A 19900-nucleotide genomic window follows, 5' to 3' on the forward strand; every position below is an offset into this window, starting at 1 on the left:
TGATGAAAATTACAGGCCTCTCTCATCTTTTTAAGTGGGAGAACTTGCACAATTGGTGGCTGACTAAATACTTTTTTGCCCCACTCTATGTTTGACATCATACAGCTGTGCCGACCAGAGTGCAGTACATGTTTTCTTTTAGGAATGATGAGGTTTGTTTTGGGCAACATCTTTCAATCCAAAAATGTCCTTCTAGGTTACTGCTGATAAAACTCAACTGTGAACTTTATTAAGCTTCAAAACATCAGCAGTGAGCTGGGAGGAAAGTTTACTACCAGCACTGGTGCCAGATCAAAACCCCGGACATTTATTTAACTAAAAGCAGATTGGCCAATGGTTTAATCACTGGGTAATCACTTTTACATCTACTTGTTTCTGAAAGATACTTACAATAGTACCAGCATCACATATGTATTAATTAATCTCCAGTCCACAGTTTTACAATAGTTATTTTGTGATGAAATTATTTTATTTTTTTGCACATCCTCTTCCACGCATTGTCTCAATATTCCACATTTCAAAAAATGACTTTGCCTTGCTTACTTTGACTTTGTGGCTACAGTGGAAATGTGTACTCTGGTATCTAAAGGAAAGATAATAAAAAAAAAAATCATCAAACTAGAAATGCACCGTGCATTGCTATAAGCTTGGATGTTTTACACGTTTCCATTAAACAGAAATCATGTGTTATTTTGGTCATCTGTTGTTTTCAGAGTTACTTACATGATAAGGTCTCTCATGAGTCCATAAAGTCAGCCCAAGACAGCGTCAGGTAAAGTACAGTCAATGCCCCATCTGGAGAAAAGAGGTAGAGTTTGAGAAAGGACATATCACTAAATAAATTCCCTGATCAGTCCTGGCCTTTCTGCATTCAAATTTGAATGTATGCTCACGTATGGAGTTGCCGTGCAAACAACATGAACTGAAATTTGAATAGTTTTGTCCTTTGTAGTCATTATGTACCATCAGATGCAAGACATACAGTGTAGCATTCCACTCTCTGATTGCTGCTCTGTTACTACTTATCTAAGATGTTGTCAATGAAATGAAATTAAAACAGCGGGTCTTCCATTTCGAACAGGTAGCTCAACCTGTTTTGTTTGTTCTTTACAAAATGTGTCTAATTTAATAAAATATTGATGCAAGAGTTCTGTGATGAAATCAAACACTCAACCTCCCACATAGCCGAAGCCTAAATCCCCACTCCTTAACACGGTGCTAGGTCTGAGGGGGGTGATTACCAGAACTGCCTCCAACCAGGGTGGGGTTACGAGGGAGTCAGACAACTGCTGGCTGGCACTTTTATGGTGCTATTAGCACACGTCCCAGCGTCTCAGTGTTAACACGCCTTTTGTAGCCTAATCCCATTACTTTCAACACTCAAATGGAATTCAGATGGAATGGTGCCCTCCATTTTAAGAAACGACTCCAAACACAGCAGGCGTCTACATTCTCATCCCTGCTTTGCTGGGACATTAGAACAGCGCGGGCAGGAACCAAAAGCGTATCAAATCATCATTACAAAATAGAAGCCTTTTTACATCGCACACAGTGCAAACGTTTTCACCGCAGCACATCCACTTCTCCTGCTTACAGAGAGGCCGGAAAGTGCTGCACAGCTCTTCAGAGATGTGGTGAGAAGTGTTGGGGGGTAGTGGAGCAGGAAAAGTGGATGTAGCAGTGAGACAATGAGAAACAACTACTGCAGCTCTAGGCACTGTGAACAGGCTTGCCATTGATTAAAACAGCAAGGTGTGCAATAAAGCGCAAGGCAAAGTGTTTCCTTCCATATGGACCCCCGGACCCTTAGGCTCTGGCCACCAATTGGGCCTTTCTGTCTGCCACTGTTCCCCCTTTTCTCCTTTCTGCTTCCCCTTCTCTCTCCCTCGGTCCCCAGATGGTAAAAACAATTTTCCAGCCCTCTGTCTCTCTCTGCTGCTGCCCACCACTCTGCAACCACAAAGGGCCCTGGCCGTGATTCAACCGTTTACTCCAGTAATTAACAGCACCCATACCACAACAATTACAGTCACTAGGCTACTACACTCCAAATATACACACAGACACACACAGTGTTAACAGTGTCACAGTGTGAATGAAAAGGGAAGGTAACAGCCGGAAGCTGCAAAAATAAAATTAAAATAGTATTAACAAAAAGGTGAAAACAACATGCTGGCACTACAGCAATGATTACCTCATAATTAGAGGAGACAAAGCTCTCTCCCTATCTTGTGGCAAAACACTGTAATTACTGTCGTGACAGAAAATCAAAGGCTACTTTGTAAGCAGCAGGAAAAATTAACATTTTAGGCCCTGAAGCTGTATGTCCTGATTAGAAACGTATTAAATCAATGCATTGCTAACTGCTGGGCATAAATACGTCCCCTCCTGAAGGGGCCTTTAATTGCGAGCGAAAAAAAAGTGGGCTTCAATTTCACAAGGAAGTGGCATTAATTGTAATGGCAGTATTATTTGGCAAACGTACACTCCTTTTGTCATAAGATGATGGTACTAAAAGCAGCGTTATTTTTCAAATGTGTTTTTGGTCGGAGTGAAGATCAAAGCGTATTTTACATAACTTGTTGGAGGCCTCGAACCTGATGTGCATCTCTGAATGTTGCAATGCACCAAAGCAACATAATTTGTTGTGAACTCTTTTTAAACATGACCATCAGCATACTGTACTTTGCTTAATTCTTTTAAGGGGGGGCTGTCTGTTCGAACAAACATTGATAAGCGTGTTTCATATGAAATTTAAGAAAAATGCAGTAGTGTGTAGTCTATGTGCAGTCCATGTGTTTCTGTGCCTTCCTTTCCTGTGATGTACTGCTTTTTACTGTTTCTCCTTTCTGTCAGTTCCACTAATCAAGACTCATTTCGCCACGCAGGATGACATTGTAAATAAGAATTTGCTCTAAGTTTGGTTGAATCAAGGTTTAATGAAAAAAGAAATTAATTAATAAATAGTACAAAAACAAAACGAGTAATGCAAAAAAGCTGTTGTCGCAGTGTTCCTGGTCATGGCTACGAACAATATAAAGCCAGTATAGCAATATAGATTGGTGCGTGAACTTTACTGATACATATACCTTGGAATTTGAATTATGTTAAGTACTTGCTTCATTTTCCAAATTGGTAAGTTTCTATGAAAGAAGAGGCCAGGTTTTTCTTAATCACAAAAGTCAGCTCCTATTTAAATTTTCAAGCATTGCAGACATTTTACCTTGTCTAATTTCCAGGTTGGACATGTGACTCATGCAAAGCCATATGGGTTATGACCCACCTAGTTTCCGTTCCTGTTTAAATTGATAAAAGCTGCTAGTGGGAAAGCCAGCTGATCCCTGGCATCTTTAACATGCCCACAATAGGCTCCTTGGGAATACAACTAATTACTTCACATCTGTATTTATTTGATCCGCGTGGAATTCTCCCTTCTGTCAGTACTGAGCAATGCCAGCTTGGACTAACAGTGATTCATCTAAGTGACACTTCTGGTGCAGATTCACATCAAAGCAGCGCCAAAATCAATGGGGGACACATGGGGAAGACCGGGAGGAGGAACTTTTTTTCCCCTCAGCAAAACTGTCATGCATACAATCCACCAGCATAAATAAAGCACGCCTGTGCTTGCAGGTTTGCTGAATCAGATGGGGTGGAAATAAGATACAAGCTGTTTGTTAATAGGAGCTTAAAGAAAGACTTTCACAACTACAGCATTTTTGGGAAACTTTAGTCCACAGCAGTGTGACACACCAGCTCTGATGGAGAGGATGTGCCAACTTCATGCAAGAGCTGTTTCTAGTGACCTCTGTTGTACACTGAGTAAACTGCAAACAACTCACCTTGTGGCCCTGTGCACTGAACCTGCTGGTTTAAAGAACTGGGAAGCAGAGCTGCATAACCAAGAAATTAAATATAGAAGACACAAAACCCAATTCATATCAGCTGATCACTACTTCACACACACACACACACACACACACACACACACACACACACACACACACACACACACACACACACACACACACACATATCATCCAAATTAAAGTAAAAACAATGACCCTGCCAGCCTGTTTTAAGTTAATGAAAATGGTTTGATAACTGTTCTCATTAACAGGTTAAACACTAAAATCTAAAGCCCACTAGCGGCCCCTAGAGGTTGCAATATTCATTACACTATATTAGAGAGGTAGACAACAACAAAAAATACTGATTCATTATTTATTGTTAGACCCTTGGAGCAAGTAGAAGGCCTGCTGAATGAAGTAAAGGTCATTTCACCAGCAAAATAAACAGTAAATGTTTCTAGTAAACTTCATAGTAATCTGCTCAGATGAATACATAATACATTTGGAAGATGTAGTCGGAGTTTGGCAATAAAGATTTGTTCCTTGGACTAGCAGGATATATCCAGGTGGGGAAAGTCACCTACTGTAACACCCAACTGCCTCAGTGTAGTTGCTCAGTGGCCAACAGAGGACTGTGGCTTTAGCAAGGCTTACTGAAATAGACAGGCAATATTACTCCGGTTAAATAAAGCTTGAAAAAAAATAATGGCTAATTTCTGGTGAACATGCATATTTACAAACCCTTTTTATGACAACCCAGCCATTACTGTAAAAGTCTTGTGTGCAAAGCTGACATTGGGGAGATACCAGAGGAAGTGGAGTTTCCAAAATGCAACAGGTTTATCCTCTGGGGAAGCTCACTCAATTCCTTTGTGTTCTGCCCAGTAGATTTTGATACTTCTTGTGTACAAGTGGATGACGTTATTAGCATACATCTTCTGGGGACCATGAATATGTGCAGTACATTTCACAGAAATTAACCTTACTTTTTTTGTTATATTAGACAAGTTGACCTTCTTTGGGGAGCATGCATGAATCAATATTTACTCTTAAAGGTGCTGTGCTCGACATTCAGATAAATGGCTCTCACTAATCGTCCCCCAACTCGTCAAATACAGACGCTTTGTCATGACCCTCGGCGTCTGACACTGACACACAAGGCACACAACCGAACCGGCTATCAAAACAAAGAACAGAGAAGTTTGGATTACAACACACACAGAGGAAGTGTGACTTTATTCTGTGCTCAGGATGCCATTACTTCAATATAAGATATTACTGCTATATTAATATCCTGAATATTGAGTACAGCCCCTTTAATTTCCACTAATTTCATCAATATTTGATTACTGCAAATTGCTTACTGAAAAAACCAAGTGCTCCACTGCAATTAAGTAATGTCATCTGACCCGTCATCACAGGTTATAGCATCAGTGAGGACATGAGGTAAGGAAAGTCAGAACTAGTAACATAATGTGTATTATTTATTTATTTATCCTTTTTATAATCTTGTGACTCCTTATGGTTATCCTGAGACCCCTCGGGCAGTCCGGATCCATGATTGGGAATAACTGCACTATGGCAACTTGTTTATTATCTTGAAGTTAAAGTTAAAGTACAAATGGAATGGTTTCCTTGAACAGAAAGAACTGTCCGACTCACTTGATTAGTTACCGTCCCAATGAGCCCTCGGGTATCGTGAAACATCTCAGCATGAGGCTTTTACATGCTGCTTCCTTCCAGAAAACAAATGGTGGTCTCAATAAAGAAATAAAAAGTCTCTGCATCTACGCAACCTCAAGGATTGAAGTCAATGGCTGCTCCAGGCAATGCATTCATATAACTATATAGCTAATTTGAAACAAATTTACATCATAGTGTTGATTATTTAAACACAACTTGGAAAAAAACAGGACTTTAACTTCTTAATTATTCTTGTTCACACTGCATTTCCCATGCACACAGTCGCCTTAAGTGCAAATAAAGCCTCCCATCTGTTTGTAATTACAACTACGTAATTTCAGTCGTTGAGGCTAATCATTTTGACTGCACATTCAATTAAAACTAGTGCAGCAATGGTGCAACTTTGAATATCTGTGTTAAACCTTTTGGGCTAAATACAGATGTGAGCAGAAAATGTAGCAGATTAACGTCAGGCTGCAAAAGTGAGACTGAAAATGTATAAAAGCTTGTGTAGGCCAAAGCTGGCTCAATACCAAATCCTTTATAGCCCTTTTTCGATGAGCACATAAAATCAAACCACTGCTAGAAAGCCTTTCCTGCTAGCTAGTGTGATGTGTTTTATTTGCCTAATCCCCAAATTAAATGATGTTTGACGCAAGAAATTTTAAACCTCATGTCATCAGGCCTCTGCTCTCATCATGTCTTATTTCCCTGTGGTGCCCATGGAATAGGACAAACAGGCTGCATGGCAGGCTACTCCAATAAAAGGAGTTGAGAAACGTCATGTAACATAACTTTACTGCGACTCTATGTAAGCTAACGACATTATGAACCCCGGGGCAATGGTGAAAGCTAATGATGGGAGGATGATGGCGATTCCAGTGGCTTGCCAGATGTTAAACATCTAAATGTGCATTGATCAGTGACAGGATAGCCCATAGAGATTTCTTCATTTGCCCAAAAAGAAAACAAGGTTTGACTATGTTCCTCTTCAGTTTAACAGGAACTGAGCGAAGCATAATGATATGATTTAAATTAATTACATATGTAAAAACATCTAGTCTCAATTAATTCAGTTAGCCTGCAACATGATTCCACTGACAAGGGTTAGATTAGATGGTGTAATTAACAGAAAATGCATCACTACATAACACACACACACACGCACACACACGCACACACACACACACACACACACACACACACACACACACACACAGCAAACCCTAATAAAAAGTGATCAACATTCTCAAACAGATGACAGTAAACTGGTGTCCTTGTATTAATAAAGTTTACAGTAGTGCTGATTGATTGATTAATCAATTCATTGATCAACTAGTAATTTAAAAAAAACGTTTTGATAACTGATCATTTAGGTTGTCTTTCCAGCTTCTCAAACGTGGGGAGTTGATACTTTTACAGTTGAGATTGAACATATTTGTGTTCTGGGCGGTTGGCGATCTGAAGCCTTGGTAACGTAACATTTTTCATTTTTCACTATTTTCTGGCATTCTGGCCGTATGGCATTTTTTTTAGACTTGATCAATCCAAAAATAATTGCTAAACGACAGTGGTCACAACTGAAGCCACATGTGCAAAACTCTAACTACAGTCTGCATTACCAAGCCTAAACAGTTCACATCACCTGCAAAACACATTCCAAGCAACACAACTCTTCACACGTCTCAAACAGGCTCAGTGCAGCCAAACCCTATGAACAATCCTCATCTACTGTAGATAACACACACTGTCACTCAGAACACACTGACAGTCCAAACACTAGCATCAAACACTAATACAGAAAATATAAACTTTTCATCTTTACAGTTTGTATAATTTAAGTGACTTTACACTAAACAATATTTTCTATAAGAAAAGAGTGAAATTATTTTCTTTCCTTTTTTATTTTATACAAGTTTTGAGGTAAACAAGAATGAATGAAAATCTGTTTGCTTACCTACAGTAAATATATTTATATATTAGGGCTGTCAATCGATTAAAAAACATAATCTAATTAATTACATACTCTGTGATTAATTAATCTAAATTAATCGCATACATAATGTTTGCCCGGTGCCTTAACCGGGAAAAAAAGAAGGGTACTAAACAACAGTCTGCAACATTAAAAGAACGGCTTGTTTATTGCTAGGCCATATGGTCCAAATTAAATGATTTAATAATAATGTAATAACTATAACAATAACTTATTTCACTAGTAAATTGCTGTTGAATGAGAAAAACAACCACCAGATTGGAAAAGGGCCTTTAACAACAACTTTGAATGCACCAGGAGGCTGTAGGTTACCAGTTTCATTGAACGCACCGTCTGGGTTTTTCCGACAACGCCAGCTGCAGATTGTTACATCCCGGTGTTGAATCCTCTACAGTAAAACACAGTCAAACTTTACACCGTTTAGCGTTAGCTGTCAGCATTTTAACCGTGTTTAATCCAGCTACTAGCTAGCGGTAGGCTAACGTTAGCTGCTGTCGAGTATAGTGTTAACTAGCGTCATGTGTAGCGGTGTTTGTGTTGCCTGTATCGTCTGTTTCAGAGCATCCGAGAGAAGCAAGAAGCAAGACATCAGTGGCACCGAAATGAGCCGCCGAAATCCGCGTTGCTATTCGGTCTGGTAGATACAGGTCTGAAGGCACCTGTGCCGTATTAGCACCAGATTTCGGTACCCAACCCTATTCAGGAAGAAGATTTTTATAAGTAAATGTTCCAATTAATGAGCCAGGCAGCGCATTTTTGTCTCCCTCCTTCATTTTACAGTCGAATGGTGGCTAGAACGGCTCCGGGTCAAAGTTCAATATGGAATGGATTAATCTGCGTTATTGTAATGCGTTATTTTTTCTCAGATTAATTAATCGAAATGAACGCGTTATTTTGACAGCCCTAATATATATATATATATATATATATATATATATATATATATATATATATATATATATAGTTTGTAGTAATTTACAGAGTCTACAATGAATATACCAACTGCAACAGCAGGCTGTTATAAAGTTCAGTATTTACTATATACTGCATACAATCAGCATGTAGTCAGATGCTAAATGTATGGCTAAAGGGTAGGCTGGGTGTGTTTGAGAGAGTGTGTGCCATCCTCCCTGTCTCAACAATGAGTATTTACAATGACTTATAAACTTTTTGTATATATACAGTATATATTTAATGAAGAGATAACACAGTGGACGTGTTCTGAAATGTGGACGTGGAAGTATAGAGTTTCTTCAGACATTGCTGAGTTTAAAACATACTGATAAAGTAGTCTAGAAGAACTCTAAAAAGCTTCTAACAATAACAGGATTAAAAATAAGTAGCCTAGTTACTTCTACTTTAAGCTTTACTAGTACGTTTTCAGTGGTCTCCTGCAGGATGAAATGCTACTCTGCGCCATCATGTGAGATGGAGCGGAGTTTAACCAATGCCTGCTGTGGTCTGTTTATCTGTAGCTCCGATTCAGCAGCACTGATTTCTATCAGAGAGATTGCTGAATCCTCCAACAGTGATGTTGGCTGGTTCAGCAGCTTGCGATCAGTGCTGAGTCACACATAATGCTGCTCCTGCATCATCTAACATCTTGTATTCAATACTTTGGTGGAGTAGTTCCTGTGCCAGGTGACATCCTGCTTTGAGGCCACATGATGACACATTTTCATATCATCCTTTGTCAACAATCAAATAACGCAGCTATTCATGAAGACAGCTCCCCTGATGTTTGAAAACAAATCAATAACATCATGTTTATCCACTCCCAACTGACTTCAGACCAGCCAGACTGATAACAGCAGCTCTAGTTACTGTCAAACTGATTTTCTCAGCTACACAAAAGATGACAACCAAGTGACAAGGCCTCGCCCAATAAACACGAAACAAGCAATTAACCCAACTATCACCCTATAATCATGAATCAACTGTGGAGCTAGCTGGTTCCTGCTTTGCTAGCAGTAGAGCCTTTTGGAGGAAAAACATGGAACATCTGGTGGAAGCAGACAGGGGCTGGCGCTACACGATGGGAGAACAAGTGCCTGAAAGCTTCACTATGTCCCAGCTGTTGGGCTTGCTGTTGCCCTCAGCAAAAACAACCTCGGCAGGATGATGTTCCTGGCAAATACGCTGCAGATTGTTTGAAGCAAGACCTTTTTTGTGGTGTTTTGCAGGGAAACGTGAGCAGGAGCTATTGGTAATTGAGAGGTGTTTTTTCAGTGTGAGTTGACCTGTGTGCATGACAGGGCTCAGCTTTCAAGGAACCAATACTAATGTGTAGCTCAACATAGACACTCAGACAAGGGGAATGTCTTTCTTTTCTTTTTCTTTCTTGGAGCTTAAATTGGGTAAGGAGCCAATGTTGTGGCCCTGTATGCCCATTGAACCATTGCTGGGCTACACAAATACAATACAATACAAATATTTAACTAAATAACAAACTCCTTTTAAAACATTTAATCTTAATTCTTACCCAGTCTCTTAATACAAAATATCTGGTGCAAGTTTCGCTGCTCATCATCAGGTCAAAAAATGTACTTGGCCAGTACTTTGGTTTATAACCAAAAACCTGCAACATGACTTACATTCCCATAAACCACCGCTGTAGCCTACTTTGTTTAGTGCGACGTAGCAAATGCTAGCATGCTAACATACTAAACTAAGATGGTGAACATGATAAACATCATACCTGCAAAACATCAGCATGTACGCTTTGTGATTATGAGCATGTTAGCATGCTGAAATGAGCGTTTAGCTTAATCAGAATCAGAAAGGGTAGTACGTTTTTTAACACATACAAGGAATTTGTTTTGGTGTTGTTGGTGCATGTCACACATTCTTTAGATTGAATATTAAACAATATAAGTATAGGTACAAACAATAAGTATATTTACACAGTATGTATTAAGTTAAAAATAAAGAATAAAGAGCAAAGAGCATTACAGCAGAGAGAGAACAGTGGCATGAAGGTGGAGAGTCAGGGTGGTTTCCGGGCCTTGTTAATAAGGATAGTGGCGGAGGGGAAAAAGTTGTTCATGTGATGTGAGGTTTTGGTCCTGATGGACCTCAGCCTCCTGCCAGAGGGGAGTGTCTCAAAGAGTTTGTGTCCGGGGTGGGAGGGGTCGGCCACAATCCTTCCAGCACGCTTCAGAGTCCTGGTGGCGTACAGGTCCTGAAGCGGCGGCAGATTGCAGCCAATCACCTTCTCTGCTGACCGAATGACACGCTGCAGTCTGCCCTTGTCCTTGGCTGTGCTAGCAGCGTACCAGATGGTGATGGAGGATGTGAGGATGGACTCAATGATGGCTGTGTAGAAGTGCACCATCATTGTCTTTGGCAGGTTGAATTTCTTCAGCTGCCGCAGGAAGTACATCCTCTGTTGTGCTTTCTTCACGAGGGAGCTGATGTTCAGCTCCCACTTGAGGTCCTGGGAGATGGTAGTTCCCAGGAAGCGGAAAGACTCCACAGTGTCAATTGTGGAGCCACAGAAGGTGATGGGGGCAGGTGGGGCTGGGTTCTTCCTGAAGTCCACAACCATCTCCACTGTCTTTAGAGCGTTGAGCTCTAGATTGTTTTGCTTGCACCAGGTCACCAGGTGGTCAGCCTCCCACTTGTAGGCGGACTCGTCAACATCAGAGATGAGTCCGATGAGGGAGGTGTCGTCCGCAAACTTCAGAAGCTTGACAGACTGGTGACTGGAGGTGCAGCTGTTGGTGTACAGGGAGAAGAGCAGAGGAGAAAGAACACAGCCCTGGGGGGATCCGGTGCTGATGGTCTGTGAGTCGGAGACGTGTTTCCCCAGCTTCAAAGCACCGCTATGTCTAATGCTACGTTTACACGTGGCTGGCTATTTTCATAAATTGACATTTCAACCTCTCCGTTTCCAAAAATAACATCGTGCACAGCTGTCAGTTTTCATAAAAGTGTTCGTTTACATGTACCCGTGTATATGCCGTCAAGAGCATGCCAAACCTGTAGGTGGCAGTGTAACGAGACGCTCAAGCCCACGTTAGCCAATCAGAATCCCGAAAATAGCAACAATAGCAACAAATCACTTCCTCTCTATTCTCTTCCTCACTTCCTCGGCTGCCTAAACCTCTGTTTTTCTCAGGTTACATGCAAACGTGCAAACAAAGTTTTCCAAAATCTCCACTCTGGCCGGAGGTTTTAGAAAGAATCGTTTTCAGAGGTGAACTCTCCGTTTGCGTGTAAACGAAGGGAACAAACGAAGGGAAATGTCTCAGTTTTTCAAAATAAGCATGTACGTGTAAACAGGGCCTAAGAACAACCTCACAGAGCCGCTATGGCTGTCGACTGTTTAGTTTTGTTGTGCATGAAACATGATTGACAGGTTCTGGGTTCAGCTATCAAATATGCAGAATGAACTTAAATTATAAACTAGTTTTTGCTGAAAATCCCAACAGGGCTGTAGCTAGAATTTCAGAAATAATGCTCCAATTTCCTGCAAACTGTAAACTCCTCTGCTTGTTACAACCCCTAAATTCCAAACAATGCTGAGGACTTCTCCTCTGTGTCCTTATACTGGCCCTGAATCCCACAATAATTCACCTTTAAAGGATATGTCAGTTGAAGTTAATTTACGAGTATCTGAAATTTACTGCTCACTACTTGAGCAAACTATTGCACATGGATTATGTAGAGAATAATCACTGGATTCAGGCCAGGTGTTCAAAGTTCAAAGGTTTCCATGTAACCCTTCTCACCTTGTTTTCCATTTCTAACTTTTCTTATTTCCTCTTCTTTCCAGACCGGTGCTGTACCGGCAGCAGCAGAGCCCACTCTCTCAGGTTAGACAGCTTGTTCAAGTCGAATGCTATTAGTTCTAGGTCAGTGCCTGGGCTTTCTCTACACCCCAACAACACCTTTTCACCAGGCAGGGATTCCAACCACCATTAATCAGAGTGGTGACAGCCCATGGATGTCAGTAAATATGTTTCCCTCTCTGCCTCTTTCTCCCACCACTTTCCTTTCCCACTCTATCTCTCTCTCTCTCTCTCTTGCTCCTATGATTGTTCTTTGTCCCTGTTCTTTGGGGTTTAATGTAGACCTGTTGTTGCTTTGATCTTTATTATATCAGGATTCAACAGTGGAAGCATTCCACTACACATTGAAGTTGGATAGTTTTAGGGGGTTTTGGTAGGGAGAGAAACTGGGAACGAAAAAAAAACTGCACCAAACAGCAGAAAATTGCTTCGAGGTAATTTGTTTTTACACTTTTGCTTGTTCCCTGCTACACCAAACATTCTCTTACAACCAGCTTGCATTTGAACATCTTATATGCATGTTTTTTTTGCACTGAACATAAGTGTTGGCCAGGTGCTTGTGAATGTTGTTGGGACAGAACGTCTGCTCAGTTGAGACAGTGCGACAGTTTCCTCTCCTGCACGGGTGGTACAGCTGACAAGGGGGGATGAGTGTTGGCTAGCGTAGTGGCTGGTGTGTGTGTGTGTGAGTGGGCAGAAGGCCAACGGCAGCCAGTTGGAGAAGTGGGTGCCCATCTCCGTTGGCATGCAGGGCTGGGTATCTGCTGCTGTCCAGAGACAGCTGTAATGTAGCCACCTGTGGCCGTGCAATCCGGTTGGTGGCTACTGAATGCTGATAATGCTGCAGTCTGCGCTTTTCTCTGCCTGGCAGACGGAGCTGTGACCAACCAATGACAGGCATTCCTCATGAAAATAACTCAGGCCGGTGCCAGAGAAGTAAACAGAGAGCGGGAAAGAGCAGGAAGAGAGTGACGATTTGACGAAGGAGAGAGAGAGAGAGAAGGAGAGATAAAGAGAGAACGAGGCAGGATGACATGATGCAAATGGTGACCTTTGCAAAGATGGATATGTTTATCAACAAATGTTCTCGCTGTCAACACCTGCTCCAGAGTGACCTTCACGCGGCGACAGAGCTGACGGCACTCATCTGTTCATCTTTGTGCCCACTCATCAACGCTGAGTCCTATCAATTGAACAGGCAACGTGAGCCATGTTTCCTCTCTGTCTGTGTCGATGCACAGAGCCCTTTCATTCCACTGCACAGTCATGTTCATTTAATCACTATTAGCTGTAATCATATGGGCACAAACACTAACAGGCGGTGATAATTCTTCACTTAATTCATGGGTTGGACTGATGAATCCAATCCAATCCAATCCACTTTATTTATATAGCACGATTTTAACAAACACAAGGTTTCCAAAGTGCTGCACAAAAAGATAAAACGGAAATAAGTAGAATAAATAAAATACAATATGACAAACACAATACAAGTATACACATAAGATCAACACTCTACCGGGTGTTAAAAGCCAAAGAAAAGAGGTGGGTTTTAAGAAGATTTTTAAAATTAGACAGAGAGGAGGCCTGTCTAACGTGCAGAGGCAGTCCATTCCAAAGTTTTGGAGCTGCAACGGCAAACACTCATTCCCCTCTGAGCTTAAGCCTAGCTTTAGGCACCATCAGGAGCAGCTGGTCAGCTGACCTGAGAGATCGGCTGGGAGTGTAGGGGTGCAGCAGCTCAGAGAGGTAAGGTGGGGCCAGGCCATTCAAGGCTTTAAAAACAAATAAAAGAATTTTAAAACAAATCCTCAAATGGACAGGCGACCAATGGAGTGAAGCTAAAATAGGTGAAATGTGCTCGTACTTGCTTGTGCCAGTTAAAAGACGTGCAGCAGCATTTCGTACCAGTTGAAGACGAGCAATGGAGGACCCACTAGCCTAGCCACTAGAATGCATATACAACTTTTTCTGTTCAATAATCTCTGTATTGCTAAATAAGTTAAATATGTGTACAGTGAATATGTACACTATTCAATATTATTATAATGTGGTATGTGTTTGTTTATGGATAATGTCTTACTCTTGCCCTTATGTTTGAAAGATACATTTCAAATAAACTTGCATTGTCTTACAGGCCAACTGGAGATTTAAAAAAAAGTCTTGATCAGTTTAACTAGAAAATACTAGAAAAACTCTCTATGTTTACATAAAATATGTAAACAAGAAGGCGTGCTATATCTATAAGCTTAAGTATGTCTGGTGCATCTCAGTGTGGACATTTTGTCAAATATCTTCCAGCTGTTCTATTTTTGTCCCCCTAACATAGGCCTATGTGTATGTGCTGCAGAGACTGTACAAACAGGAAGACACCTCCTTGTGGAACTGTTCCGTACTACTAAATCTGTCCTGTTAAAGCTTTAGTGCGTAACTTTTTGATATTAATGAACGTCCATTACACTCAAGCCATTGCCAAATGAGTTGCTACAAAGCTAATTAAGACTATCAGCTCCACACAACTCTCTCTGTATTTCTCAGTATGGCTATTTTCAGAAGATTGTGGCGACCGGTGACTTTCCCCCGCAGAAGCTTAAGATAATTACCTCTTCTGAAGAGTCCATCATGTTTTTTTAATCCTCCGTGTCCTCCTTGGCTACTAGCATAGACAGTAAAATGGATGGACAAAGTGACGCCGTAGACTTGCAACGGAGAGCAGTGAAGTCAAAGCCCGTCTACGGAAAGCAAATCCACTCCCTATTTAGCCCAATTGTACCGAATTTGGTTGCAGTTCCACCAGAGTTCCACTGGGGGTGATCGCGGTCCAGTGCTAAATGAATGGGACTCTATGGAGCTAGACGGCTAAATGTGTCTCTTTCGCCCGATTGTCGTTGAGAAATCTCAGATTTGATTGTAGTTTTTGCAAGTTAAACATGGATTATAGGTCAAAAGTTGAATGAACGAGTACTTATGTCCTTTTGATTTCTTACAGGTTGAGTCGTTGTTGACCATAACACGCTAGCATTCTGCTAATGAATGCTGATTGGTCAGTGAAGGACTGATTACCATCGGAGATCCCGCTTGACGGCATCCAAAGCAGAACCAGAATGTCAGAGGGAATATTTCGGTGTGGTCTTTAAAACATTAGCAAACCTCTTTCTAGCACGTGTATTGACCATAGACATATATATAATGGACCAACCGATCCCGTTGCTCTGGACAGAGACCAGTGAAGGCCATTAGAAGCACTTTTCCGGTGAGGGCTGAGTGTTACTGCGCAGCCTACAACTGAGAGAGACGACGTAAATGTGCCGCGAGCAACGTGTCTGAAAGTTGGAAGTCTTCTGGTAGCTGTGCCAAGAGAAATCTCAATCATTCCCAATCTTACAGAGACAGAGAGCGTAGCTATATGTAAGGAGATAACATAGGCACAGGCTAATTATTGTTAACTAAAATGTTAGTTAACATTAGTAATTAAACTTAAACAGCTAATGTAAGTCGAAACTGCCTGTGAGCTTCTCCTGTACTATATGGTAATTTGTCTATTATGCGACAGAAAGTCCCGTGGTTATGACACAATCGTTAGCCTATTTTTACAAAAACGTCTACTACGGAGCCATAACGTGAGGTACAAGGTAATGGAGCCTTTTATACATTGTCGTGTTTCTTTAGAAATAAACAATGGACAAATAGAGTCTTTAAACGCTTCAGATGTAAAGTTATTCGCTGTCAAAGTGACGTCAAAATGAATGGCAGTGATGGCTTATTAGCATCAAAATGGCGCCATAGGAGCTACGCTTTGCGGAGGCTGGCTTACCCCCTTGGCAACTAGCAACTGCGTGGAGGATGGGTGATGGCGCGTGCGCGATCACAGAAATCTGTATCATGTGGACATGTCGACAGTGTTGTTGTCATTATTTAGAATTCCTCATGGGGGAGGCAGAAACTACGCACTATACCTTTAGAGCTGATCATTTTCACATTAAAGTGACTAATACAAGTGAAGTCACATTGAAACTAATAATAGTTTGACATCACCTCTTTAGTGTCCACTATCAAATAAAGGCAAAATTACTAAATAAATAAGAGTTTGGAATCATTATCAACATGAAACTTCCTGTGTGGGGCCCATCAGTATTCCCTGCAGCCAGCAGATGGCAGTGTTGAACTAGAACAGTTCATTGGCATCAGTAACATTAACAAGCCTGCTGCTGCTATATCAACACAGTGACAGTGACGCACACTCCACAAACCAACAATGGAGATAATATCTGAAAATAAAAACCAAGAATCTGTTGAATGAATAATGGTGTTATCGGTATGGGAGCATTTATGTTGAACTAAAAGCAATAAGGACTAAACAGACCCTGTCTTTTGTGACATGAGCTGTGTGTGATACCACACCACGACACAGTTCAACCAAGTAATAAAGTATATAGTTCTATTCATAAGACAATGAGGGAAGTTATGGATTTTACCAGGAGACATTATGAGTGAAAATATCTAAAAGTTAAAGTAATAACAGAGCATAATGCACTTCACCCTCCTACTCTCTTGTGTCTGGATCTTGACTGTGTGTGGAGGCCATGATTTATAAATGATTTTTACTCAGACAGGACCACTTTCCAGTTTCTCAAAAAAAAAAAAAAAAGTCTGCTGTCGGATATCATCTACTGCATGATTGGGCTTTATTTTCCAAAATCATGGACATGACCCATTCAGTTCTTCTTTTACTTTAGTGTATTAACCAAAACAATTTCCTCTCTTGAGGTATACTTGAGAAGAACATGACTTCAATAGTTGAAGTACATTAAAGGGGTGATAGAATGATTATATAGGGTATTTTACTTAAGGTCTCCTAATAGGGTATGTAACATTGGTTGGACTGAAAATTGCCCGAATGCTATTTGATTAGGCCCTTAACTACCCTGTGAATATGGCCCTATTTGGAACAAGAGCTTTTCTTCCAAATATGGTATGCTCATGAATATTTAGATAGAGCTGCGCACTGATTGGTTTGAGCGAACCCCATAGAAACACATTGGAGACGAGACAGCAGGTCTCATATTTCAGACACTGCAAAGTTATACATTGTTTGTTGGGCTATTTTGTTATTAAATTCACTTCTGAGACTTTTTTAAGCGAGAAATCAACTATATGAAGCTCAAATATTGCCCGTTTTACGAAGATTGATGGCTAATTGCAAATTTGGTAAGACGTGTCGGACTTTAGCTAGGAGCTCCACACAGTCTGACGAGAAAGCGGCAACCTCCATACCCAGTGAAAGTTTCCCTGGGTACTGGACTACTGGAATACTCGGGGCTACGTGGAGCTCCATGGAGCTGGCTGGCTGCCAGCTGCCGGCATAACTAGAGTAGCTATATTTACAGTTTGAATTTCGTCACGCCACTTATATAACATCTACCCCAAGGTCTTATAAAGCTAACAATGGTGTCCGATTTCAATTTAATGAATTTTTGTGAACATTAGGGGTTTTGTTAGCTGCGACTGTCCCTTCAATCCTATGTGTACAGATCGCGGCTAGTTAGCTTCATTTTCGGAGTAATTAGAGTATATTTACAGTTTGAATTTCGTCACGCTACTTATATAACATCTACCTCAAGGTCTTATAAAGCTAACAATGGTGTCCGATTTCAATTTAATGAATTTTTGTGAATTCCAGAGGAATTCTAAGAGGAGGCTAGCTAGCGCTCATCCAGCCGCAGGCTCTATCAATGCGACTCGCGGACAAGAGGCGTTTATTTCCCCGATAGTTTGTTTAAATAACTCAACACATTATAATTACACACATTATAAGATTAACTGGAACCTGTGGTAAGAGATTGCTGGCGTAACAAGCTCGCTGACCGCACTCTCACTCACACACACCGGCCATTTAGCAGGAAGAGGGGAGCTGCAGGCCCTGAAGCTCTGTCAGGGCAGCGGCGTTTGGTAGTCTATTAACCCAAAAAACGGTGACTTTGCGCGGGTATGGAGTGCCGTGGGCTGCCAGCCGTGACGGCGATCCATCTAGCTCAGAGCAGGCCGGGGTCTGTGCAGGAAGGCAGGAGTTCAGCACAGGCCGTTGAACTCCGACACACAGTAGGACAAAATTTGCAATTAGCCATCAATTTTTGTAAAACGGCCCATATTTGACCTCTACATAGTTGATTTCTCGCATAAAAAACTCTCAGAAGTGAATTTAGTGGTTAAATAGCAGATAAACAATGTATACAATTTCTGAGATCTGCGCGACCTATTCAGAAGACTAAGCTGACCTCAGATCAGTGGTGTAGCCTATGTAAATGTTGGGGCATGACAAAGATAGAGACTAGAGCCAAATGAGGAGGAGCCGCCGAGTTGACGTCAACTAGGCGGCTCGTTGAGATTTGCCCGTTTTCAGCAGCAGTTTCAAATTGTGAGATTTGCAGAAGAAAGAGGTGTCAATGGGATTTTGAGGTTCTATGTATGTCCTAGTTACCCATCAAACTGTCGTTAATCAACTATGACAAGGTAAAATCAGTTTTGCATTCTATCACCCTTTTAAACTGCATTTCTGGTACAAGTCTTAGTAAGTATTTACAAAAAGCTTTAAACTTAAAGTTGTCTTATATAGATCAGATTAGATTCAACTGTATTGTCATTTAGCAGAGTACAGGTACAGAGCTTGTTAATGTATGTTTCCAGAGCCTTATAGCCTAAAGTATGCCTAATATAGGAAAGGGTACCCTTATTTTGAACCAAGTAATAAGTCAAACTGTATTCAAAAACATAATTAAGTATATTATACTTTGGTATTATGCTGTATACCATATACCTTAAGATAATAACTTCAGTGCTGTCCTAATCCTTTGAGAAACAAATCTGCCTCTTAGCTATTTTTACTGGACCAGCTCCAGACTGAATGTCACACATGCACAGTCTCAATCCCTGCATGTTTGTTTAATTATTAAGTGTTTGTGTTGTCTGGAAGGAAGCTAAGGCAGGACTCGGCTCTAACAACAGGAGACTGTGGTGGAGGCGTAATGTAAAGCTGACTGTGCAGAAGTTACTGCCTCAGCTTTTGATGCCATGCACAGTAGTTTATAGTACAGTATTAAAAGAAGGTCACGATGAGGACTCTTGCTTCTGCATTGACTGCTTTTAAATATATCCAGATATCACAAGAGTGAACCAGCAGAGGTTATAGTCCTTCCACCCTCTCTTCACAATTGAGTTTCTCATGCACCCAAACAATTTGTCACCATAGTGACGTGGTTTCTGAAGTTAGCAGGTGTTTTCCTCTTTACCTTAAGGGCATCAGAACAAAGCCTTGCATTCATAGTCAAAGCCATGTCGTGCCTCTTGACAGCAGAAATGGTTATGGTCTGCATTAGCCTGTAACATAGAAATTGTGACGAGCCAAGAGAGCGTATGCTTAGTGGCCGTAATTACAGTTTCTGTCTGCTTCTGAGGACAGCGCCAAATTATCCACCACAGACTAGGAAATCCCCGACATACAGAAGAAAGCAGACAAAAGGAGTCTAAAACCTGACATATCTCCAGAGAGGTCTGTAATAAGAGCCTTTAAGTACATTTCATGC

Source organism: Sander vitreus, chromosome 1 (genome assembly GCF_031162955.1).
Source record: "Sander vitreus isolate 19-12246 chromosome 1, sanVit1, whole genome shotgun sequence".
NCBI classification, from domain to species: Eukaryota; Metazoa; Chordata; class Actinopteri; order Perciformes; family Percidae; genus Sander; species Sander vitreus.